General features: G+C 45.9%; 1 long non-coding RNA gene across 1 annotated transcript; it reads left to right on the forward strand.

Annotated features, from left to right (window-relative positions):
* Positions 1-19,043: 19,043 nt before the first annotated feature.
* On the forward strand, positions 19,044-26,622 carry LOC115834396. The gene is made up of 3 exons (XR_004029280.1): positions 19,044-19,206; positions 20,813-21,035; positions 25,572-26,622. It is a non-coding gene; the product is annotated as an uncharacterized LOC115834396 (long non-coding RNA).
* Positions 26,623-27,224: the final 602 nt, after the last annotated feature.

Genomic DNA, 27,224 nt, shown 5'->3' on the forward strand with positions numbered 1-27,224 from the left:
ATGCCTCTCTTGCTTTTGGCTCCTCCTCTTTAAAATAGACACAGTGTATATTCCTCTGAGGTTTCTCATTAAATCAAAGAACTAGATTATGTGTAAATCAAGATAATCTATATAACATGACTTCGTATAGTGTCTGGAACAGAATAAGCGTCCTGTAAAATATTGTTAATTTATATAGTATTACTACAGTTTGAAAATAAAAATATTCTACACTTGATGTCTACATAAAGGAAAAGCAACATCATACATTTACATATCACAAATATTTTCATTTATTGATTATAAGAATCTATGTTAAAGTCTCAAGATATTTAGTAGATTTCATAATGTGAGGTTGGTAAGACCAAATTTGATATGGATTTATTTTTGACTTTCTTTTTTTTCCTTTTTTGTTTTTATTATACCTTAAGTTCTAGGGTACATGTACACAATGTGCAGGTTTCTTACATATGTATAAATGTGCCATGTTGGTGGGCTGCACCCATTAACTCGTCATTTACATTAGGTATATCTCCTAATGCTGTCCCTCCCCGCTCCCCCCACTCCACGACAGGCCCCGGTGTGTGATGTTCCTCCTCCTGTGTCCAAGTGTTCGCATTGTTCAGTTCCCACCTATGAGTGAGAACATGCGATGTTTGGTTTTTTGTCCTTGTGATAGTTTGCTGAGAATGATGGTTTCCAGTTTCATCCATGTCCCTGCAAAGGACATGAACTCATCCTTTTTTTATGGCTGCATAGTATTCCATGGCGTATATGTGCCACATTTTCTTGATCCAGTCTATCACTGATGGACATTTGGGTTGGTTCCAAGTCTTTGCTGTTGTGAATAGTGCCACAGTAAACATACATGTGCATGTGTCTTTATAGCAGCATGATTTACAATCCTTTGGGGTATATACCCAGCAATGAGATGGCTGGGTCAAATGGTAGTTCTAGTTCCAGATCCTTGAAGAGTCACCACACTGTCTTCCACAATGGTTGAACTAGTTTACAGTCCCACCAACTGTGTAAAAGTGTTCCTATTTCTCCACATCCTCTCCAGCACCTGTTTCCTGACTTCTTAATGATCGCCATTCTAACTGGTGTGAGATGGTATCTCACTGTGGTTTTGATTTCATTTCTCTGATGACCCATGATGATGAGCATTTGTTCATGTGTCTTTTGGCTGCATAAATGTCTTCTTTTGAGAAGTGTCTGTTCCTATCCTTTGCCCACATTTGATGGGGTTGCTTTTTTCTTGTAAATTTGTTTGAATTCTTTGTAGATTCTGGATATTAGTCCTTTGTCAGATGAGTAGATTACAAATATTTTTTCCCATTCTGTAGGTTGCCTGTTCACTCTGATGGTAGTTTCTTTTGCTGTGCAGAAGCTCTTTAGTTTAACAGAAAACTTCTATGGAGACTGTATGTTACATTCAAGAGCCAATGCTTCAAGAATTCTCTATAACAATGCTCCAGCTAGCAAGCTCATGTGAGTACTCACTTATCTCACAGCTGAATGTCACCACACCCAGCTAATTTTTAATTAAAAAAATTTTTTTTGTGACAGGGTCTCGCTCTGTCACCGAGGTTGGAATGCAGTGGCAACATCTTGGCTCACTGCAACCTCTGCCTCCTGCGTTCAAGCAGTTCCCCGAGTAACTGGCATTAGAAGCATGCACCACCAGGCCTGGCTAATTTTTGTATTTTTAGTAGAGACGGGGTCTCCCTATGTTGCCCAGGCTGGTCTTGAACTTACGGGCTCAAGCAATCCACCCTCCTTGGCCTCCCAAAGTGATGAGTTTACAGGCATGATACACCACGCCTAGCCCAAGTTTTTTGTAGAGATGGAATCTCATTATGTTGCCCAGACTGGTGTTGACTCCTAGGCTCCAGTGATCCTCCTGCCTCAGCCTCCCAAAGTTCTGGAATTACAGCCATTCTTTACGCTTTTACTCTCTCTTTTTTTTTTCTTTTAGACAGAGTCTCACTCTGTCACCCAGCCTGGAGTGCAGTGGCACAATCTTGGCTCATTGCAACCTCCACCTCTCAGGTTCAAGAGATTCTCCTTCCTCAGCCTCCCGAGTAGCTGGGACTACAGGCACCCACCACCATGCCCGGGTAATTTGTTTGTATTTTTAGTAGAGATGGGGTTTCAGCATGTTGGTCAGACTGGTCTCAAACTCCTGACCTCATGATTTGCCCGCCTCAGCCTCCCAAAGTGCTGGGATTACACGCATGAGCCACTGTGCCTGGCCAGAAGATTTCTTTCTGTCTTGCAATCCTTTATTATAGATTGCCTGACATGTTCATCCCATTCAGATTTCATGCCAGTTCAGTAATGAAATAATTACCTTTTTGCTTGTTTGAGATGGAATTTTTGCTCTTGTTGCCCAGGCTGGAGTGCAATGGCACAATCTTGGCTCAACACAACCTCCACCTCCTGGGTTCAAGCGATTCTCCTGCCTCAGCCTCCTGAGTAGCTGAGATTACAGGCATGCGCCACCACAGCCAGGTAAGTTTGTATTTTTAGTAGAGACGGGGTTTCAGCATGTTGGTCAGGCTGGTCTCCAACCCTTGGCCTCATGATCCAACCGCCTCAGCTGCCCGAAGTGCTGGGATGACAGGCGTGAGCCACTGGGCCCAGTCAATAATTGCCTTTGCTTTCTAGCTGTGTAGAGAGGTTTTCTGGATTAGGGGAAGGTTTATGTGTTGATTCTATTTGCCCCAAAAAGTTACACACACTGGCCTCTCCTTGAGCTGTTTGGGGTATTAGAGACAAGACAAGGAGATAGAATTTTTTTTTTTTTTGAGATGGAGTTTTGTTCTTGTTGCCCAGGCTGGAGTGTAGTGGCACGACCTCAGCTCACTACAACCTCCACCTCCTGGGTTCAAGTTATTCTCCTGCCGCAGCCTCCCAAGTAGCTGGGATGACAGGCGCCTGCCACCGCGCCTGGCTAATTTTGTATTTTTAGTAGAGGCGGGGTTTCACCATGTTGTCCAGGCTGGTGTCAAACTCCTGACCTCAGGTGATACACCCGCCTCGGCCTCCCAAGGTGCTGGGATGACAGGCGTGAGCCACCGCATCCGGCTAATGCTGTCTTCTTCATGGTCATACAACTTCCCCAGAGAGAGAATTTACAACACTCATCATTTCTCAGAGGTTTTTGCTTTTAGTCAGAAAAGGGAAGCTCCAAGAAGGTTCTTTCTAGATCCGTTGATTCTCAAATGTCTCAGTTCAGAATAATTTATATGCCAATGTGGCTATTTTTTTTTTCTGAGACGGAGTGTCATCTGTCACCCAGGCCGGAGTGCAGTGGCGTGGTCTCGGTTCACTGCAACTTCAGCCTCCAGGGTTCAAGCGATTCCCCTACCTCAGCATCCTGAGTAGCTGGGACTACAGGCACCCACCATCATGCCCAGCCAATATTTTTTTCTTTCTTTTCTTTTTTTTTTGTATTTTAGTAGAGATGGGGTTTTGCCATGTTGGCCAGGATGGTCTCGATCCCCTGACCTTGTGATCCACCTACCTCAGCCTCCCAAAGTGCTGGGATTACAGGCATGAGCCACTGTGCTCAGCCTGTTTCGTCAACCTTATGATCTCTGTTTTTTGTTTGTTAGTTTGTTTTGAGACAGAGTCTCACTCTGTCACCCAAGTTCGAGTACAGTGGCGTGATCTCAGCTCACTGCAACCTCCACCTCCCAGGTTCAAGCGACTCTCCTGCCCCCCTCTCCCAAGTAGCTGGGATTACAGGCAGACGCCACCACATCCAGCTAATTTTTATAATTTTTCTTAGCAGACATGGGGTTTCACCATGTCGGCCAGGCTAGTCTTGAACTCCTGACCTCACGTGACCCGCCCTCCTTGGCCTCCCAAAGTGCTGGGATTAGATTACAGTTAGCCACCACACTCAGCCCCAACTTGGCATATTTTGGATTGACCCATTCTGGCCCCTTTTAAGAACTGCAGACAGCGGCCGGGCACGGTGGCTCACGCCTATAATCCCAGCACTTTGGGAGGCTGAGGCGGGCAGATCACGAGGTCAGGAGATCGAGACAATCCTGGTCAACACAATGAAACCCCCGTCTCTACTAAAAATACAAAAAATTAGCCAGGCGACGTGGCAGGCACCTGTAGTCCCAGCTACTCAGGAGGCTGAGGCAGGAGAATGGCATGAACCCGAATGCAGAGCTTGCAGTGAGCCGAGATCATGCCACTGCACTCCAGCCTGGGCGACAGAGCGAGACTCCGTCTCAAAAAAAAAAAAAAAAAAAAGAACTGCAGACAGCATTTCAGTACATGCCTGGGGGTTAGCTTAAACAGTGACCATCACCAAGCAAAATCTTAAAATGTGAGCAATGTGGAGCTAAACGGACTGCAAAAGGAGACCCTTGTGTATTGTAGGAAGTGTAACAAAAAGGCAGAATCCTGTTTCTTCAGTGTAGCTGAGAACATCCACATCACGCAACTCAGATTTTTTGCCACACTGTTCATGCCTGTGAATGGCCACAAACTTGCCCCAAGTATTGGCTGGGTGCGGTGGCTCATGCCTGTAAATTCCATCACTTTGGGAGGCCAAGGTGGGCAGATCACATCATGAGGTCGGCAGTTCCAGACCAGCCTGACCAACGTGGTGAAACCCCTTTTCTACCAAAAATACAAAATTACCCCAGCATGGTGGCTCATGCCTGTAATCCCAGAAGTTTTGGAGGCTGAGGCAGAAGCATTGCTTGATCCCAGGATTTCAGGACCAGCCTGGGCAATATAATAACACCCTATCTTTTTTGTTTTTTTGAGACAGAGTCTCGCTCTGTTGCCCAGGCTGGAGTGCAATGGCGCCATCTTGGGTCAATGCAACCTCCACCTCCCAGGTTCAAGCTATTCTCCTGTCTCAGCCTCCCAAGTAGCTGGGATGACAGACGCCTGCCACCATGCCCGGCTAATTTTTTTGTATTTTTAGTAGAGATGGAGTTTCACCGTGTTAGCCAGGATAGTCTCAATCTCCTGACCTCGTGATCCGCCCGCCTCAGCCTCCCAAAGTGCTGGCATTACAGGCGTCAGTCACCGTGCCTGGCCCACTTACCATCTTAATGGTGTTGTTCTTTTTTTTACAGAGTAGCTCCCCAAAGAAAGATCCTGTAAGTCTCTTTTTCTTTCTCAATGACATCCTATGATTGGGCCATGAGTCACCTCCAAGTTCAGCCCTCATTTCATGGAACTGTTTAGCTGTGGGGCCCTTTGTGGTCACAGGGCAGCTTTCGGAGGATCCATGGTTTTCCTGAATGTCCCTGGCTCAGCCACTCAACATCCACACAGTGGACAGAGCGACATCCTTCCTCCAAAGCTGCTCACTGAAAGATTTTCGGATCAAAAATTCTAGTGGGTTGAACAGTGACCCTGAAAATTGATGTCCATGTTAACCTCAGAATGGGACATTATTTCAAAATAAGGTCTTTGCAGATGTAATGAAGAATCTGAAGATGAGCTGGGCATGGTGGCTCACGCCTGTAATCCCAGCACTTTGGGAGGCCGAGGCAGGCGGATCATGAGGTCAGGAGATCGAGACAATCCTGGCTAACATGGTGAAACCCTGTCTCTACTAAAAATACAAAAAATTAGCCAGGCGTGGTGGCAGGTGTCTGTAGTCCCAGCTACTCGGGAGGCTGAGGCAGGAGAATGGTGTGAACCCGGGAGGCAGAGCTTGCAGCGAGCCAAGATAACACCACTGCACTCCAGCCGGGGTGACACAGCGAGACTCCATCTCAAAATAAATAAAATAAAATAAAATAGAAAATAAGGTCTTTGCAGATGTAATGAAGTAAAGAATCTGAAGATGGGCTTGGTGCAGTGGCTCATGCCTGTAATCCCTTTGGGGGATTACAGGGACTTTGGGAGGCTGAGGGGGGCAGATCACCTGAGGTCAAGAGTTCAAGACCAGCCTGGCCAACATGGTGAAATGCTGTCTCTACTAAAAATACAAAAATTATCTGGCATGGTCTCAAGGACTTGTAATCCCAGCTACTGGGGATGCTGAGGCAGGAGAATCGCTTGAACCCATGAGGCAGAGGTTGCAGTGAGCTGAGATCATGCCATTGCACTCCAGTCTGGGAGACAGACTGACACTCTGTCTCAAAAAAAAAAAAAAAAAAAAAAGAATCTGAAGATGAGATCATCCTGAATTTAGAATGGGCCCTAAATCAATGACAGGTGTCCTTATCAGAGACAGAAGAGGAGACACAGACACAGAGGAGAAGGCCACGTGGAGACAGAGGCAGGGATGCCTGGAGCCCGCAGGGGATGGGAGAGGCAGGAAGGATCCTCCCCTAGAGCCTCCAGAATGAACTGGATACAATTGTAGTGGATTGAATAGTGGCCCCCAGAAACATTTGTCCATATCCTAATGCTCAGAGCCTGTGAGTAAGACCTTATCTGGAAATAGGGTCTTTGCAGATGCGATTAAGTTAAGGACCTTGAGATTGGATCATTCTGGATTAAGGTGGACCCTAAATGCAATGACAGGTGTCCTTGTAAGAGACAGAAGAGGAGACACAGATACAGAGGACAAGGCCACATGGAGACAGAGGCAGAGACTGGAGTGATGGGACCACAAGCCCAGGGATGCCTGGAAGCCCCAGGAGCTGGGAGAGGTAGGAAGGATCCTCCCCTAGAGCCTCCGGAGGGAGCATGGCCCTGAGATGTGTTTCTCAGACTTCTGGTCTGCAGAACTAGGAAATAACCTATTTTTATTTTATTTTATTATTATTATTATTATTTTTGAGACGGAGTTTCACTCTTGTTGCCCAGGCTGGAGTGCAGTGGCACGATCTCTGCTCACCACAACCTCCGCCTCTCGGGTTAAAGCAATTCTCCTGCCTCAGTCTCCCAAGTAGCTGGGATTACAGGCACGTAGGTGCCACCACGCCCGGCTAATTTTTTATTTTTAGTAGAGACAAGGTTTCTCCATGTTGGTCAGGCTGGTCGCGAATTCCCAACCTCAGATGATCCGCCCGTCTCGGCCTCCCAAAGTGCTGACATTACAGGCATGAGCCACAGTGCCCGGCCACAATTCCTATTAAGCGTCCCTAGTTACTGGTCAGGACTGGCAGGGATGGCTGCAGAGAGGAGCGTGTCCTCAGCCACTAGAGGGCAGCAATGTCCCCCACCTTCAGGCACCGGATTCTCACTTCTGGGTGGTGGCCAAGGACCTCCCAGCAGCTCTCAGGTGGTGCTAGTAATGCTCCCATGGACCACACCTTGAGAAGTGGGAAGAGCTTTACAAGCTGTCTGGGCTGGGTGTGGTGGCTCACACCTAATAATCCCAGCACTTTGGGAGGCTGAGGCAGCAGGATCCCTTGAATCCAGCAGTTTGAGGCTAGCCTGGGCAACGCAGTGAGACAAACATACTGAGACCCCGATCTCTTAAAATAAAATGCAGGCCGGGCACGGTGGCTCATGCCTATAATCCCAGCACTTTGAGAGGCCGAGGCGGGCGGATGACGGGGTCAGGAGATCGAGACCATCCTGGCCAACATGGTGAAACCCCATTCTCTACTAAAAATACAAAAAATTAGCTGGGCGTGGTGGCGGGTGCCTGTAGTCCCAGCTACTCAGGAGGCTGAGGCAGGAGAATGGCGTGAACCTGGGAGGCGGAGCTTGCAGTGAGCCAAGATGGCGCCACTGCACTCCAGCCTGGGCAATGGTGTGAGACTCCATCACACACATAAAAAAAAAAATGCAAAAACTTAGCTGCACATGGTAGCTTGTTCCTGTTGCCCCAGCACTCTGTCATCCAGGCTGGAGTGCAGTGGCACAAGCTCAGCTCACTGCAACCTCCGCCTCCCAGGTTCAACCGATTCTCCTGCCTCAGCCTCCCGAGTAGCTGGGATTATAGGTAACTACCACCACGCCTGGCTAATTTTTGTATTTTTAATAGAGACGGGGTTTCCCATGTTGGCCAGGCTGGTCTTGAACTCCTGACCTCAGGCAATCTGCCCACCTCGGCCTCCCAAAGTGCTGGGATTACTGGCATGAGCTACCACACCCAGCCGGCAAGGGTTCTTTCAAAATGGAAAAGCTGACACACACAGATGCATACACACACAAATGCACATACATGCACACGTACACACTCATGCAAACACATTTGTACACATACATTCACATATGCACATAAACAAATATGCACTTTTAGGCACATGCATGCATACAGGCAGACTCTCATGCATGTATATTTGTGTATGCACGTATGTACACATGGAATGCATGCACAGATACATACGCATTCAAACACACAAACACTGTGTGTATCTGCATGCATGAGAACACACAAACACAGCCGGGCATGGTGGCTCACACCTGTAATCTCAGCACTTTTCGAGGAAAAGGCGGGTGGATCACCTGAAGCAGGAGTCTGAGACCAGCCTGGCCAACATGGTGAAATCTCTACTAAAAAATACAAAAAGTAGGCTGGGCGTGGAGGCTGACGCCTGTAATCTCAGCACTTTGGCGGCTGAGGTGGGCGGATCACCTGAGGTCAGGAGTTCGAGACCAGCCTGACCAACATGGAGAAACCCCATCTCTACTTAAAACACAAAATTAGCTGGGCGTGGTGGCGCATGCCTGTAATCCCAGCTACTCAGGAGGCTGAGCCAGAAGAATCACTTGAACCCGGGAGGCTGAGGTTGCGGTGAGCCGAGAACACCCCATTGTACTCCAGCCTGGGCAACAAGAGCAAAACTCTGTCTCTAAATAAGTAAATAAATAAATAAAGCAAAAATTAGCCAGGCATGGTGGTGTGTTCCTGTAATCCCAGCTACTCAGGAGGCTGAGGCAGGAGAATCGCTTGAACCTCGCAGGCAGAGGTTGCAATGAGCCGAGATGCTGCCACTGCACTCCAGTCTGGACAACAAGGGCGAGACTCTGTCACACACAAGAAAACCCACAAACGTGTGCACACAGATACACATGGGCACAAAAATGTACACACGTGCAAGCACACACACATAGACAAATGTACACAGTACCTGTGTGTTCACAGGCATGCATGCAGTCATGTGCAAATGTGCAGACATGGCTACACACAGGCATGCACACATATAGACCCACATACACACACGCACATGGATATTCGTGCACACAATGCACATGTACAAGCACACTCCGACATGCATGCGTGTGCAAAGGCACATTTGCACATACACATGCACACTCACCACCACTTTCCCTCCAGAAGCAGCTCCTGCTGTTAGCACCAGGCTCCAGAAGGGTCAAACATCCTTCATTACCCACAACCCAGTTTCACAGCCAGTCGCCGCTGCCTGACTCTCGTTTCTCCTCCAGCAGGCACCTGTCCTGCCTTTGGGAGCTGCGTTCCTGATGGTCCTCCTTTGGCTCACCCTGCTTCTTATCGCCATGCCCTGTCTCCTGCAAACAAAGGAGGGTAAGAGCTGGAGAAAAAATCCACGTGCCACTTTGGGGAGCGGGGGGCAGGGGGACAGACACACTGTCAGCATGCCGTCCTTCAGGGAAACTTTTCATGATGAGCTCATGGCAGTCTCGTGCCGTGGTCAGGAATGACTCAGAGACATCCCTGTACCCGTCGCCAAGTTCCCTGTAATGCAGCATCTTGCAAAACAGTAATACGACCTCACAGGCAGGGACCTGATTGTGACACAGACGCCATGTGAGGTGTTTTGATGAAACTCACACGCTGGGATCAACAGCGCCAATTACAGTTTCCAGTTTCCTTCATTGTTTATCTTATTTTTTTCATTTTCTTTTTGTTTGTTTTTATTTTGGAGACAGGGTGTCACTCTCTTGCCCAGGCTGGAGTGCAATAGTGTGATCTTGGCTCACTGCAACTTCTGCTACCCGGATTCAAGCAATTCTCCTGCCTCAACCTCCCGAGTAGCTGAGATTACAGTTGCGCACCACCGTGCACAGCTAATTTCTGTATTTTTGATAGAGACAGGATTTTGCCATGTTGGTCAGGCTGGTCTCGAACTCCTGACCACAGGTGATCCGCCCGCCTCGGCCTCCCAAAGTACTGGGATTACAGGTGTGAGCCACTGTGCCCAGCTTTTTATTCATTGGTTTTTACTGTTACTGCAGGGTTTCACTTTAGCTTGAATTTCTTTTAACTTTAATTTGCTTTTCATTCTTTAACTTCTTTTTTTTTTTTTTTTTTTGACACAGTTTCATTCTTGTTGCCCAGGCTGGAGTGTAACAGTGTGACCATGGCTCACCGCAACCTCCACCTCCTGGGTTCAACTGATTCTCCTGTCTCAGCCTCCCAAGCACCTGGGATTACAGGTGTCCGCCACCACGCCCAGCTAATTTTTCTGTTTTTAGTAGAGACGGGGTTTCACCATGTTAACCAGAGTGGTCTAGAACTGACCTCAGGTGATCTGCCTTCCTCAGCCTCCCAAAGTGCTGGGATTACAGGTGTGAGCCACCATGCCCAAGTGTGTAATCCCAACCCTTTGGAGGAGGCCAAGGCAGGTGGATGATCACAAGGTCAGGAGTTCGAGACCAGCCTGGCCAACATGGTGAAACCCCATCTCTACTAAAAAATACAAAAATTAGCCGGGCGTGGTGGTGGGCGCCTGTAATCCCAGCTACGTGGGTGGCTGAGGCAGGAGAGTCGCTTGAACCCGGGAGGCGGAGGTTGCAGTGAGCCGGGATCGCACCGCTGCACTCCAGCCTGAGTGACAGAGTGAGAATCTGTCTCAAAATGAATGAATGGATGAATGAATTTCTTATAATTTTTTCCCAGAGAGTTTGTTTAAAGGGATAAATTATCCTTCTAAGTTAGGAGAAAAAAATTCCAGAAGTCTAGATATTCTTATGCTTTGGTCCTGCTTATCAAACCAAGGTTGTTGACCTTGATAACCACTCAAGATCCTTACAGTTTATATATAAAGTCATTTCCTCAAGTTTTCTAAGTGGCCGATCAGAGATAAACCCCAGAGAAATAGCTGATGTGTTTCTAGCTTTTGGTGACTGGCAAAATGTGACAGAATATTGCCTTTTACCAGCCCGGCGCGGCGGCTCACGCCTGTAATCCTAGCACTTTGGGAGGCTGAGGTGGGTGGATCACTTGAGGTCAGGAGTTCAAAACCAGCTTGGCCATCATGGTGAAACCCCGTCTCTACTAAAAATACAAAAAATTAGCTGGGCGTGGTGGTGTGTGCCTGTAATCCCTGCTACCCAGGAGGCTGGGGCAGGAGAGTCGCTTGAACCCAGGAGGCAGAGGTTGCTGTGAGCCAAGATTGTGCCACTGCACGCCAGCCTGGGTGACAGAGCGAGACTCCATCTCAAAAAAAAAAGAAAGAATATTGCCTTTAACATCTTTGTACAGGTCATTTATGAAGTATCTTGAGCCCTGTGATGGCTAAGAGAGACGTTCTTTTTCTTTCTTTCTTTTTTTTTTTTTTTTTTTTGAGACGGAGTCTCGCTCTGTCACCCAGGCTGGAGTGGAGTGGCGAAATCTAGGCTCACTGCAAGCTCCGCCTCCCGGGTTCACGCCATTCTCCTGCCTCAGCCTCCCGAGTAGCTGGAACTGCAGGGGCCCACCACCACGCCCAGCTAGTTTTTTGTATTTTTTTAGTAGACACGGGGTTTCACCGTGTTAGCCAGGATGGTCTCGATCTCCTGACCTCGTGATCCGCCTGCCTTGGCCTCCCAAAGTGCTGGGATTACAGGCATGAGCCACCGCGCCCTGCCCGAGATGGAGTCTTGCTCTTGTCACCCAGGTTGGAGTGCAATGGCACGATCTCGGCTCACTGCAACCACCGCCTCCCGGGTTCAAGTCAGTCTCCTGCCTCAGCCTCCTGATTAGCTGGGATTACAGGCCCGTGCCACCATGTCTGGCTAATTTTTGTATTTTTAGTAGAGATGGGGTTTCACCATGTTGGCCAGGCTAGTCTCGAACTCCTGACCTCATCCACCCACCTTGGCCTCCCAAAGTTCTGGGATTACAGACGTGAGCCACCGTTCCCGGCCTAAAGAGACCTCCTTCTACTCTGACACTGTGGTGTTAATATGTTACTATTTCATTACACTTCAACGTGTATTGGAATGTATGTACTCTGATTTTCCATCAATACCAGAATTGCTCAGTTTGGGAGCTATGTAAGAGAATGGATACCACAGTATAATAATCATGCCTCATATTGAAAAATACATGGTTGGCCAGGCGCAGTGGCTCACGCCTGTAATCCAAGCACTTTGGGAGGCCGAGGCGGGTGGATCACCTGAGGTCAGGAGTTCGAGACCAGCCTGACCAACAGGGTGAAACCCTGTCTCTACTAAAAATACAAAATTAGCTGGGTGTGGTGGCACATGCCTGTAATCCCAGCTATTCAGGAGGCTGAGGCAGGAGAATCCTTGAATCCCGGAGGCGGAGATTGCAGTGAGCCAAGATTGCACCATTGCCCTCCAGCCTGGGCAACAGGAGCGAAACTCCGTCTCAAAAAAAAGAAGAAGAAGAAAAGAAAAATACATTCTTTTGCAATTTGCAAACTGTCTTTTCAAAAATCACCGTCTATATAGGAGACTTTGTGTGAAATTTCTTTTTTTTTTTTTTTTTAATTTGAGACAGTCTTGCTCTGTCACCCAGGCAGGAGTACAGTGGTGTGATCTCAGCTCACTACAACCTCTACATCCAGGTTTCAGGTGATTCTTCTGCCTCAGCCTCCCGAGTAGCTGGGATTACAGGTGCCTGCCACCATGCCTGGTTGATTTTTGTATTTTTGCAGATATGGGGTTTGTCCATGTTGGCCAGGCTGGTCTCGAACTCCTGACTTTAAGTGATCTTTCCCCATCGGCCTCCAAAAGTGCTGGGATTACAGGCATGAGCCACCACGCCCGGCCTTTGTGTGACATTCCTAAACCACAGTTTGTTCTCAGTTATTGAAAATAACACGTATGACATACCTGGTTATAAAAGGTATCCTTTACAACCACAGGGACAGCATAATTGGTCTGTGTGGTTGAGTGTCCCCTCTCCCCACATCCCACACCTTTGGGAATGTGATAAAATCACCCTGATAGGGAAGGCTGATTAGATCAATATGGCATTACTGGTTTATGAGTTTTTTTTTTTTTTTTTGAGACAGAGTCTCACTCTCTCGCTTAGGCTGGAGTGCAGTGGCGTGATCTCGGCTCACTTCATCCTCCCCCTCCCAGGTTCAAGCGATTCTCCTGCCTCAGCCTCCGGAGTAGCTGGGACTACAGGTGCCCGCCACCACGCCTGGCTAATTTTTGTATTTTTAGTAGAGACAGGGTTTCACCGTGTTAGCCAGGATGGTCTTGATCGCTTGACCTTGTGATCTGCCCGCCTTGGCCTCCCAAAGTGCTGGGATTACGGGTGTCAGCCAGGATGCCCGTCCGGTTTATGACTTCTACCAGCTCATGATAGTCTCCTGTCTACATAGCGCTCCACTTCCCAGCCAGGCTCAGTAGCTTGCACCTGCCATCCTAGCACTTTGGGAGGCCGAGGCAGGCAGATCATGTGAGGTCAAGAGTTCAAGACCAGCCTGACCAACATGGAGAAACCCCATCTCTAATAAAAATACAAAAATTATCCAAGTGTGGTGGTGTGTGCCTGTCATCCCAGCTACTCAGGAAGCTGACACAGGATAATCGCTTGAACCCGGGAGGTGAAGGTTGTAGTGAGCCGAGATCATGCCACTGCACTCCAGCCTGGGCAACAGAGTGAGACTCCATCTCAAAATAGACAAACAAACAAAAATACCTATTACAATGCTGTTTTAAGATTTTGTGTATCAGCTGGGTGTGGTGGCTCATGCTTGTAATCCCAGCACTTTGAGAGGCCAAGGTGGACGGATTACGAGGTCAGGAGATCGAGACCATCCTGGCCAACATGGTGAAACCCCCATCTCTAGTAAAAATACAAAAATTAGCCAGGCGTGGTGGCAGGTTCCTGTAGTCCCAGCTATTTGGGAGGCTGAGGCAGGAGAATAGCTTGAACCTAGGAGGCAGAGGTTGCAGTGAGCCAAGATGGCACCACTGCACTCCAGCCTGGGTGACGAGCACAAAACTCCATCTCAAAAAAATAAAAAATTAAAAAAAATAAAATAAGAGAACTCGACCTTCCAAAGGTATTGGCTAACTCCACAGGCAAAAAACCCATACCCATTACAATGCTGTTTTAAGATTCTTGCCCAGGTGAGGTGGCTCATGCCTGTAATCCCAGCACTTTCGGAGGCTGAGGCAGACAGATCATGAGGTCAGGAGATCAAGACCATCCTGGCTAACACAGTGAAACCCCGTCTCTACTAAAAATACAAAAAAAAAAAAAGAAAAAAAATTAGCCGGGCGTGGTGGCAGGCGCATGTAGTCCCAGCTACTCGGGAGGCTGAGGCAGGAGAATAGCTTGAACCAGGAGGCGGAGCTTGCAGTGAGCCGAGATCGTGCCACTGCAGTCCAGCCTGGGCGACAAGAGTGAAACTCCATCTCAAAAAATTTTAAAAAATAAAAGAACTCCACCTCCCAAAGGTATTGGCCATACCCCTTACAATGCTGGTTTAAGATTCTTATGTATCTCTTCTAACTCCAACCTGTCACCATTTTAGATCCAAACCCACCAATCACAAACCTAAGGATGAAAGCAAAGGCTCAACAGTTGACCTGGGACCTTAACAGAAATGTGACCGATATCGAGTGTGTCAAAGACACCGACTATTCTATGCCGGTAAATCATACGCTCTATTGCTTTTTATTTTTATTTTATTTATTTATTTATTTTTTTGAGATGGAGTCTTGCTCTGTCACCCAGGCTGGAGTGCAGTGGCATGATCTTGGCTCACTGCAAGCTCTGCCTCCCGGGTTCACACCATTCTCCTGCCTCAGCCTCCTGAGTAGCTGGGACTACAGGAGCCTGCAACCACGCCTGGCTAATTTTTTGTATTTTTAGTAGAGATGGGTTTTCACCGTGTTAGCCAGGATGGTCTCGATCTCCTGACCTCGTGATCCGCCCCCCTCAGCCTCCCAAAGTGCTGGGATTACAGGCGTGAGCCACCGCGCCTGGCCCAGACTCTCTATTGTTGACAAACGAGACGTTTCCGTCTTCTGCAGGAATCTCAGAACCAATACTGCTCCCATTGCTGGTGTCGTGACTACCTGGTTTCTGCCCCAAAGTCAGCTGTGGGATTTGAAGTGACTTTGGAGGGTCTGGTTCCCCATCCGTGGGATAGCTAAGATGGCACACACTGGACAGGATGGATGTGAAAGTGAAATGAGGCTAAGCTATTACTGGTGCAAAACCAAACCCCACGCTGGGCGCGGTGGCTCACGCCTATAATCCCAGCACGTTGGGAGGCTGAGGCGGGAGGATCACGAGTACAGTCAGGAGTTCGAGACCAGCCTGGCCAACATGGTGAAACGCTGTCTCTACTAAAAAGATGAAAATTAGCCGGGCACAGTGGCTCACACCTGTAATCCCAGCACTTTGAGAGGCTGAGGCGGATGGATCACCTGGGGCCAGGATTTCGAGGTCAGCCTGGCCAACATGGTGAAACCCCATCTCTACTAAAAATATAAAAATTAGCCGGGCATGGTGGTGGGTGCCTGTAATCCCAGTTACTTGGGAGGCTGAGGCAGGAGAATTGCTTGAACCCGGGAGGCGGAGGTTGCAGTGAGCCGAGATTATGCCATTGCACTCCAGCCTGGGGGACAAGAGCGAGACTTCATCTCAAAAAAATAAAAATTAGCTGGACGTGGTGGCTCATGCCTGTAATCCCAGCTATCCAGGAAGCTGAGGCAGGAGAACTGCTTGAATCTGGGAGGCAGAGGTTGCAGTGAGCCGAGATTGCTCCATTGCACTCCAGCCTGGGTAACAAGAGCCAAAATCCATTTCAAAAACTACAAAAAACAAAACAAAAACAAAAGTGTGTGCTCAGGAAACAAGGTCTTCATCACGAAATCCTTCCAAATCCCCCCCTTGTCATCACCTGCGTTCTCAGGGTTTGACAACAGTGCCAGACCTCATGGGTGGCCCAGTTGAGAATGTGAGCTATTTACAAGTCAGTGTCTTATGGGAAAGGAGCACGTTTCCCTGAGAACATATTTGGTCCCCTCCAATTGCTATGTTCATTCGTACAATTCAAATCACAGCCCTTTATGCGTCTGCTCTGGCCACCACTACGAAGTCCCACAGCCCAGGAGGCCTAAACCACAGACATTGATTCTCCCACAGTCTGGAGGCTGGAAGTCTGAGATCCAGGTGTGGGCAGGGCTGGTTCCTCCTGAAGCCTCTCTCCTGGGCTTGGAGATGCCATCTTCTCCCTGTGTCCTCACAGGGTCGTCCCTCTGTGTGTGTCTGTGTTAAAATCTCCTGTTCTTATGAGATGTCTCAGTCCATTTCAGGCTGCTATCACAGAATACTATGGACTGGGTGGCTTATACACAACAGACATTGATTCTCCCACAGTCCTAGAGGCTGGAGTCCAAGATCAAGGTGTAGGCAGGGCTGGTTCCTCCTGAGGCCTCTCTCTTTGGTTTGGAGATGCCATCTTCTCCCTGTGACCTCACAGGGTCATCCCTCTGTGTGTGTTTGTGTTCCAATCTCCTCTTCTTATGAGATGTCTTAGTCCATTTCAGCCTGCTATCGCAGAATACTATAGACTGGGTGGCTTACACACAACAGACATTCATTCTCCCACAGTCCTGGAGGCCGAAAGTCCAAGACCAGGGTATAAGCAGAGTGGGTTCCACCCGAGAGGCCTCTCTTCTTGGCTTGTAGACACCATCTTCTCCCTGTGTCCTCACAGGCTCGTTCCTCTATGTCTGTCTGTGTCCTCATCTCCTCTTCTTATAAGGACTGTAGTCCTATTGGATTAGGGCCCACCCTATGACCTCGTTTTATTTTAATCACCTCTCTAAAGACGTGTTCAAATACAGTCACAGTCTGATGCCCTGGGGGTTAGGACTGCGACCTGGGAATTTGGAGGGGGACATAGTTCAGCCCGTAGAACCCATTATCCACATAACTCATTCCACTTCAAAATCAGCACAAACCATTAGTTTTAAAAATCTGAAATCTGTATTTTTAAAAATTGCTCTTAACACATTAGAAAAATATAGAAAAACTTTTTTGTTGTTGTTTTTCTGAGACAAAATCTCACTCTGTAGCACAGCCTGGAGTGCAGGGACGTGATCATAGATCATTGCAGCCTCCACCTCCTAGGCTCAAGCAATCTTTTGCCTCAGTCTCCCCAGTAGCTGAGACTACAGGTGCACATCACCACACACAGCTAATTTTTTTAAAATTTTATTTTTAGTAGAAATGGGGTCTTGCTATGTTTCTCCCACTGGGCTCCAACTGAGCTCAAGTGGTCTTACCGCCGTGGCCTCCCAAAGTGGTAGGATTACAGGTGTGAGCCACCACACCTAACCTGGATAAACTCTTTTTTTTAATGGGTTATGATTACTACTTATGGCCTGCATTTTCATCCTATTCTCTTTATTTAACCAACATTTGCTGGCATTTTTTTTATGTCCAAGAAAACACATTTGCTCATCTCTGTCAGGCCTCCAGACCCTCAGGGATGTGCATCTAATGCACCTTCAGCTACCAGTGTAAACAGTAAACGGGCCAGATGCTATCTGTGCATCTTCCCTGGCCTTGGGAGAGCCATTGGAATCTCTGCAGCCTTTAAGAGCATCTTGCTTCAGGTTTGCTGATGTGCTTGCTTCTGTAAGATCATGTAGACTTCCCAAGCAATATCTAGCATTTCATTGTCTCTCTTCTATCTTGCAGGAAGAAGGGGCTATAGACGCACCTCTTGTTATGGAAATACTTACGGTAAAGGAATTATGTCTTACAGAATATGTGAGGCAAAACTGTCCATTTGCAAATAACTAACACACTGTCTGCACTGATGGGAAGCTGGTGCTTTTTTCCAACGCACAACTGACTGGCCATTTGGGTCTTTAATTTGCATTTTCCTTGGTCATTCATGCTGGGGGAAGATGTTGTGCATGCCCTGAGGACTTAATTTATTGAAAGGAACTATGGCCCACTTACAGGTGTTATTGGGTGCATGTGTGTATGCATATGTGTTCACACACAGTTATGCTTTGTGTATTTTGTGCGCATGCGTGTGCACATGTGCATGTGGATTTTGTAATCATGTGCAGAAGTGCACGTGGATTTCGTGTGCACGTGTGTGCACACATGGATTGAGCACATGCATGTTTGTATGTGCACAGATGTGTTGGCAGGTGCTTGTGGATTTTGCATGTGTGCATGTTTGTGCTTGGGTTGCATATGTATTACATGTTTCCCATGTGTGTCCATTCACATGCACATATTTAGGGGTGTGCAAGCACATGTGTGCATGTGGATAGATGCAGGAGTGTGCATCTGGGTGTGCTCGTGTGGTGCATGTGCATACTGCACGAATATATAATGTGCATCTGCATGTGGATTGTATACATGTGTGTGTACGGGCATGAACATACACAGATGAATGTGTGCATATTTGTACATGCATGTGTTTTGCACACATGTGTTAACATGCACACGTTACTGTGCATATGCACACGTGTATATATGTGTGTTTGGGCAAATTGTGCTTTATATGTGCTTTTGTTGCCTGTGTTCGTGGTATGTGCATGTGTGTGTATGTGGGTATGTGTGGGATGTGCATATGTGTGGATGTGTGCATTGAGTGCTTGTGTGCTTCTGTGTTGCATTTGTATTTGTGTTGCACATGTCTGTAAATGCATGTGTGCATGCACATGTGTATGCATGCTTGTTGCATGCAGCATGTATGTATGCATGTGCACACATTTGTGCATGTCAGTGGGTTGCACGTGCATATGTGTGTGAATGGCGTGTGTGTGCGCATGTGTGTCCATGGGGTTGTCAGCCTGTGTGTGTTTTGCATGCGCATGTACGTAGACTCCCCAATCCTGAAATTAAAGCTGCATCTCCCTCTCCCCAGTATTATCCCCGTTCCGCTAATGACCATTAGACATGGCATACACATTCACATTCCTCCTCCTTATGCTGGTTGACTGTCCCCTCTGTGCACAAGAATGTAAATTCCTTGAAAACAGTGATCTGTGTGCTGTGTTCATAATCATATCCTCAACAGTGCCCAGCAATAGAAGGCACTCCATAAGCTCTGCTGAATATACACAAGCGTCCTTTTCCATTTACAAGTGGAGATCACCATTCAACATATGGCAATCCAGAAGGTAACTGATTGACTTACCTGGTCCCAACCTTTAATAAGAGCACACTCTCCTTAATCAGTGCTGGGAGGAGCTGTGTGGGCTTCTGTTTCCCAATCTCACAACTTTCATAGAGCACTCACACTTTGTATGTATATAAAGTAGCTTCTGAATAGAAATGTCTGATCTTCAGCACAGGACCAATCAGAGTTCAGAGAAAGGAGAGGCAAGCATTGGTTTTCGCTGCAGAAGATGCCCCTTAGCTCTCAGAGTAAGGCTGTGAATGAGTGCTGAGACTATTGCATTTCTCCCAGTACCACCATTGTTCCCCTTTCTTTGATCAGCATTAACTTGAAACCCAAGACGGACAGGAGAAAGGAAGTTATGAACATTCTGCCCAAGGAAGCCATCAGAGTGCATCTCAGGTCAAAGGAGGGAGAACTTGAAGCCCAGAAGGCTGACTTTGTGTCCTGTGTTGCTGGGAGAACAGGTTCCCCCTTCCCTAAGACTCATACTCTCAGAGATTTGGGCTGACATCTGCTTGAGTTAAAGTTAAGAGTAAACACACTCAACCCCAAGACTCTAGTGAGTTTTCAATTATGCGGGAGGAGAAAGTGATTGAAGGTGACCTCTACTTTTCAATGAACATGCAGAATACTAGTATCAATATTTTTGGGGTATGTTGGCATCCTTAGAAAGATGTATTGATTCTCCTTTTTCCCTCTGTGGTGTAAAGTGAGGTCCAGAGTTGGAAAGGGCAAGGCAAATAAACAAGTAATTGCAGTCAAATCTGATGAATAATTTGCTGGAACATATGGGATCCTGTAGCAAGGCAGAAGGGATACTCCTAGACTGGGTTAGGTGAGGGAGGTAGGGCTTCCTGGAGAGAACAATATCCAAACCAATCCCCAAAATACGGGTGGGAGGTGCCCAGGAGATGAGTGAAGTGTCAGGGAAGATAGTGTGCTAGGTAGAGCTGGATACACATATGGGGACACCAGAGATTGTGTAGCCAGAGTGTGGAATGCAACAGGAACCAGGGAAGGATGCAGCGGTGACAAGGAAAGACCACCAGGTTAGCCGAGGTGAAGTCTGCATTTCATAGAAACTTCATGGGAAAGAGCCTGCCCCTGTTGGATGTGTAGGTGAAGAATGGACCTGAGGGGGCTCACTAAGGCCCAGGGAGACCCCATTTCAGACCAGTTTAGTACCCTCTGGAAATGATGACAGGCTGAATTAAAGCCTGAGCAAGGGAGGCAAAGAGAAGCAGTCAGCTTGGATGACCACTTGGTAATGACAATTGATTCTACTTGATTGATTTGTAAGAGAAGGGAGAGAGGAAAAGGTATGTATCAGTCAGCTATGCTGTGTCACAAAAGACCCCAAAACTTAGTGGCTGGAAATAACCACCATTTACTATGTTCATGATTATGTGAGTCAGAAATTTGGGCTGAAACCATTCTTGTGGTCCTCCTGGTATCTTCTGAACTGCTACTTTGTGTGCAGTCAGCTGTAGGTGTGGCCAGCGCTTTGACCATGTTTCCTGGGTCTTATGTATTTGGGGCCTTAGGTGGAATGGTTCATCTCAGCTTCATGTGGACTCTCATATCCCTCCAGGAAGCCAGGCCAGGCTTCATCACACACCACAGACCAGGCAGGGTACCAAGAGCATGAAGAGAAGCGTGCCTGGGCTTAGAGCCACCGTGTCTTCACTTGTGTGACATTCTGTTGGCGAAAGCCTGGATTCTCAGAATGAAGATGCAGCTCCACCTCTGGATGGTGAACACTGAAATCATACTATGGAGTGTGTGCACATAGGGAGGCGCAGAAGAGAGGGCTGTCTCTCCCAGGAGGTAGGGTGCAGTGAGTGGCAGCATCAGCTGTAGAGCAGGTTCTTGTGTTCAGTGACAACACTCTTCCCCGCAGCGTAGCAGCCTCATTCACGGAGCAGCCTTGTGTCCCTCACCTATGCCATGCCATGTATTGGCCCAGGCGTTCAACCCAGTCTGAAGAAAGGCATGCATGGAAAGGGGTGGCTATTTCAAATTTTCCCTTTGGAAGTGTTGATTTTTGCCATATCAAGCTCCTTCTTGTTCTTTGTGCTGGAGTACTGAAGCTCTAGAGTAATTTGCCATCGAGGCATTGAAGATGCTTGTGTCTAGTGTGTGCTTGGGTTTAGAGTTCCAGCATGCCTTTGAAAGCAAGCCTATCTGGCAGTTATTAGTTGAATAATATTTTTGCATGAGTGAGCATTCTACATCTAAAAAGGCATGAAATCGTTTTGACATGTGCCTGTCATCCCAATTACTCAGGAGGCTGAGGCAAGAGGATCACTTGAGCCGAGGAGTTCAAGACGAGCTTAGGCAACATAGTGAGACCCTATCTCTAAAAATATAAATCAGGCCAGGCGTGGTGGCTTGCGCCTGTAATCCCAGCACTTTGGGAGGCCCAGGTGAGTGGATCACCTGAAATCAGGAGTTTGAGAGCAGCCTGGCCAATATGGTGAAACCCTGCATCTACTAAAAACACAAAAATTAGCTGGACATGATGGCATACAGCTGTAATCCCAGCTACTTGGGAGGTTGAGGCAGGAGAATCACTTGAACATGGGAGGTGGAGATTGCAGTGAGCCGAGATCACGCCACTGTATGCCAGACTGGGCAACAGAGCAAGATTCCTTCACAAAAAATAAATAAGTAAATAAATAAAATTAATTAAAAGGCATACATGAATTGAGTTCAACAAACAAAAATGCCAAATGCCTCATCTGTGCAAATCCTGGCCTTGGTTGTCTTCAATGGTAAAATGTGGTTGACAAGCTTGGCTCTTTGTGAAAACAATTACTTCCTAAGGATTTTTTTTTAATTAACTTTTTTTTTCTGTGGATACAAGGGTGGGAAGGGATGTGATGGAGAAGTTATTAGATTGGTGCAAAAGTTATTGCAGTTTTTGTCATTATTTTCAATGGCAAAAACCGTAATAACTTTTGGACCAAGCTAATATTTAAGCAGTTTTCCTACAGCCATGTTTTTTTCTCAGATGAGCTTGCCTTTTCTCCAGTCCTGCAGGCAATATGGTAGCAAAAATCGTGTCTTCCATTGTATCCATGGTGGTGGTGACACTGCTGGGCATGAAATCGTAGCCAGTTATTTCAAACTAAACACTAGGAGAAATTGTTTCAGGACCCAATGGTAACTTTGGCTCTAAACATTGTTTTCTTTGTTACTATGCCTGATTTTTTATTTTAAAAATTGCTTTTGGATGTCTATCACCAGCAAAGTTATTCTTGGTTAAGTTCAATATGCATAACTTGCCTAATAATGTGATTTTTTAAAATTTATTTTTATTTTTTTGAGACAGAGTTTCACTCTGTTGCCCAGGCTGGAGTGCAGTGGCACGATCTTAGCTCACTGCAATCTCCACCTCCTGGGTTGGGTTCAAGAGATTCTCTTGCCTCAGCCTCCTGAAGAGCTGGGAATACAGGCATGCACCACCATGCCTGGCTAATTTGCGTATTTTTTGTAGAGATGGGGTTTCCCCATGTTGGCCAGGCTGTTCTTGAACTCCTGACCTCAAGTGATGATCTGCCTGCGTTGGCTTCCCAAAGTGCTGGGATTACAGGCGTGGGCCACCGCGCCTGGCCAACGACTGGGTTTTCATGGTCAGGTGTAGGCTGTACCTTCCTCTAAACCTTGTTACAATGACACTGGCACATTGTCTGTCTAATGTAAAAGAGGGGGAGAAAAAATGGAAAGAAAAAGAAACAAAAAAAATACTAACCTACATTGCAGGACTAAAGCATGATGGTTGGTTGAACTAGCCAAGTATAGTTCTGTTTTGTATTCAGTGAAATTTTCATCACAGGTGAGTCAGGAAAAATATCTGGGTTGAATGTGAATGTTTTCCACAGAACCCACCCACAAGGAAAACTACTGAAACACTAAATTATAAGCCTCTCTGGAATTCCGAAGCTGAGCTCAGACCATAGGGGAAAAGAAAGATCTGCTGTGGCTTCCTGGTTCAATGCTGGCTCCACACCCCTGGGTTTGAAGAATCACTTGGGATTTGAGAGCAGAGGATGCCCTAAAGAAATCTCTGAAACAGCAGTCAGGGATTGTTTTATAGCCAAAAGAGTGACTCAGATCTTTAACTGGGGGTCCCTGGAGATTTGGTTTAAACCTCAGGCCACTCACATCAGAATCTGTCTGGAGTTTGCCAATCGGCCTCTAACTCATACCTTCTTTGTGTCCCTGAAGGAAACCAGAAAGGGATGCCCATTCCTATGGTGTTTGCTTCAGGATTTGCATTTGGCCTCAAAAATCCTAAAACCTTCCCATGCGCGCACTCTGCTGGTGAATGGGCAGTATCAACCATTAGCTAATGAACCTCTGTTTGGGGTGAGCCTCCATCTACGTTACGCCCCATCCTGGAATTCTAGGAGGAAAGTGAGTTTCTGAAAAACTGCCTTATTTTCCTGACAACCTGAGAGCAGATTCTTGGGTTCAGTGACAACACTCTTTCACCCAACATAGCAGCCATCATTAATGAACACCACGTTCAGCAGCCTTCGTGGCAGTGAGTTGTAAGCCTTTGTTAACCAACGGCTGAAACTGAGTAAGCAGAGAGAGGCACCCATCTCCACAAGCACAAAATGTAAGGGCGGGGGACAGGGGTCACCCATAAACTCAATAATGAAGACAAATATATTTTAGTGCAATATTTTATAAGGAAAATCACTGGCATGGGGGCCAGTTGAGTTTCTGAAATAGGTGTAGTTTTAAAAATGTGGATGATGCCTGCCCCATTTGAGATAGAACCACGTTTTTGCTAAAGAGGTGTAATGTCTTGAAGCTCTTTCATGCCTTTTGGCTACCTGGTATGTATTTTGTCTACTTTCTCCATTGTACTTCAATGATACTCTCACCAAGTATTCCCAAGCACCAAATATATCTTTTCCTCCCTTAAAGTTCCTGAGATCAGACAGGAGGATGCAGACAGAGTGAGCTGATCTTAGGGAGATCTCTTCAAGGTGGACAGTGACATTTATGTGGATCCTGGACCTATATCACCTCGCTGGCTGTAAAGCCTTTATATTATCTAAGAAATATGTGTATGACAGCACTATATATGGGTTTGGTATCAAATGGGGCTCAGAGATCTGTGAACTTGACTCTAAGGTTCCAGGCTGCTGCTGATGGTACCCAGCTGTCCACCTCTCCTTAGTTAGGTCATGAATTTTCTCTCTCTCCTAAAGGATGATGTGCATGGTATACTAACCATATCCATGGTGATGTGATGCAGTGCACAACCTGTGGAACTGTATACGTGCTGAGGCCATACACTGAAGCTTGCACACTTTGTAGGTAAAGAGTTGTAGTAACAGAGCTACATAGAAGCAGATGTCTGTCACTTGATGTGGACTTTTAAGAATCATACTTTGCTTTTATTTTGTAAAGTGGAGAAAATGACAACACCACTTCAGAAGTTATAAAGACCAACAAGGCCATATTAAAAAAAGGAAGTTCCTACAAATATTAGTTTTAACCAAAAAGAAAGTTACTCAATTCATTTAAGATCATCAAAATTCTTAACAAATGGCAAAACGTAAAAAAACAATGTTTTGAAAACTGATATTTATTTCCAGATATGATTTTAACAGTTTTTAAATATTTTTTTTTTTTTTTTTTTGAGACGGAGTCTTGCTCTATTGCCCAGGCTGGAGTGCAGTGGCTGGATCTCGGCTCACTGCCAGCTCCGCCTCCCAGGCTTACGCCATTCTCCTGCCTCAGTCTCCCATGTAGCTGGGACTACAGACACCCACCACCACGCCTGGCTGATTTTTTGTATTTTTAGTAGAGATGGGTTTTCGCCGTGTTAGCCAGGATGGTCTCGATCTCCTGACCCCGTGATCTGCCTGCCTCAGCCTCCCAAAGTGCTGAGACTACAGGTGTGAGCCACCACGCCTGGCCCAAATATTTTCTATTTTTAATTTTTCCAGCTTTATTAAGGTATAGTTGACAAATAAACATTGTATATATTTAAGATGCACAACTTCATTTCTGCATAATTTATTTGTTCTAATCTATTTCCTGCTGAAAGTAAGGCAAGTGTCTATATATAGACAGCACACAGTTGGATCTTGGTTTTCTTTTTTTTAATAGATTTTTCATTCTTCTAGATTTTTTTAAAGCATAATAAACATTGTATATATTTAAGATGTGCAACTTCATTTCTGCTTCATTTTTTTCTGTCTAATCTTCCTTCTGCTAAATATAGAGCAAGAGTCTCTTGTAACAACATACAGTTGGATCTTGGTTTTCTTTTTCTTTGTTTAATAGACTTTTTTTTTTTGTCCCCACAATGACATTTGTTTCCAATCTTCCTTTCAGAACCAGAAAATGTCGGAAGATGTTAAGATCCCCGATTACTTAGAGGAAAAACAACTAAAACAAGAACGTTGTTTATCACTGTCGTGGAAATTTCCTTTTATTCTTGACACAACTTGATGACTTAAAGTGTGTTTTCTTCTGTGTGAAGTACGTGAGCTTTCTCACTAAGCATTCCCAACTCATTGGAAGTGATGTGGTTATAAAGATAAGTTAGGCGGCTAGACCCTGCATTCTAAAAAAACGATTACTTGATCTGTTGCTTTGGCCATTCATTTGCACAAAAAGAGTGTGGCTCTCTGTTCTGAGATCTTCAGCTACTTCATAGTGCAATAACACACACATGCTTAACCATGTTGATGGCACAAAGCAGTGAGCAGTAGGGAGGCAGAGTATCTTGGTGGGGAGGGGATGTTATCAGCTTCTGGGAGATGGAGAATATTGTTGAGTTCCAAAGATGCTAAATTCTTCAGTGATATAAAAAATCATTGAGCATTCATTATTGTGAATGAAGTGGGGATGCATTATTTCTGACACCCACAAGCAGGGTTTGATCATCCTTTCAGCTTTGATGTATCTGCACATAAAATTATTATTACCTGAAGAAAATAAGGCTGCATTTTGAAATGTTAAGTGCAAAACAACTGGTGTTAAAACCAACTGGGGGAAATCTTGGGATTTTTTTCTTAGGAAATCATATGGTTTTGATATATTTTGGCACATAGGAGACAGAAATGGTGATTATCAGGCATTGAGCCTTTTTTTGGTGGTTTTAGTCTTTGATAGTCTGTAAGTACTAGTTCCTAGGGCAACAACATTGCATTCCTTGGTTTATACTTTTTCTATTCACCAGAGTAGGAAATCTTAAATCCTTAGGCATCCAAGAAGTATACCAGCTTTTTGCTTCTCTTTTAGAAACACTTGTGGGGACAGAAAAAAGGATGGTTTGAGCATATTGATATAGTTTGAGTAAACTAAGGTTAATGTTCATGTAACATTTAGACTTTGCCATAAATATCAGAACCAAAGATTAAGACATTCATGTGCAGTCTGGAATGTAAAAATTCCAAGTATGCATGTTTTATGCTCACCATTATGAATTGGGGTCTCAGAGAAGGTTGAAAGTGGTAAGCACTTGGAAGAGCTCCCCAGTTTGTAAAATACCTTTAATCATTCACATTAGGCATCTCAGAGCTGCGGGGCTCAAATGTGGATTCATGCATCATTTGTGCAATTTGAAGACAGTCCATATTTCCTGTTTCAGTATTAGGTCCCACAGCACTTTTCAATTCTTGTAGAAGGTTGTTTTCAGGAGTGGTGATGTCTGATGCTCCATTACTATTTTCTATATAAGAGTTTCAGCATAAGCTTAATTAAATTCTTGTGAAAAAGTCTCTGTGTTTTTAGTTACATACACACATACATACCTACTTAAATGGAATCTAAACATTTTTAGCCTTTAATCCATTCCATTTTCTAAAACTGTCATAAACCATTTTTAATCATTGTAAATAAATGTAAAAGAAAAATAACTGGATTTGATTATTGCATAGTTTTTTTCTATATTTCACAAATAAATTTCATGAAATGGCTGTAGAAGTGGCCCCAAAATTATGAACCTCCATAGCTGTGAATATGATGCAACAAATCTGTTTT

Source organism: Nomascus leucogenys, unplaced genomic scaffold (genome assembly GCF_006542625.1).
Source record: "Nomascus leucogenys isolate Asia unplaced genomic scaffold, Asia_NLE_v1 001042F_57941_qpd_obj, whole genome shotgun sequence".
Taxonomy (NCBI): domain Eukaryota; kingdom Metazoa; phylum Chordata; class Mammalia; order Primates; family Hylobatidae; genus Nomascus; species Nomascus leucogenys.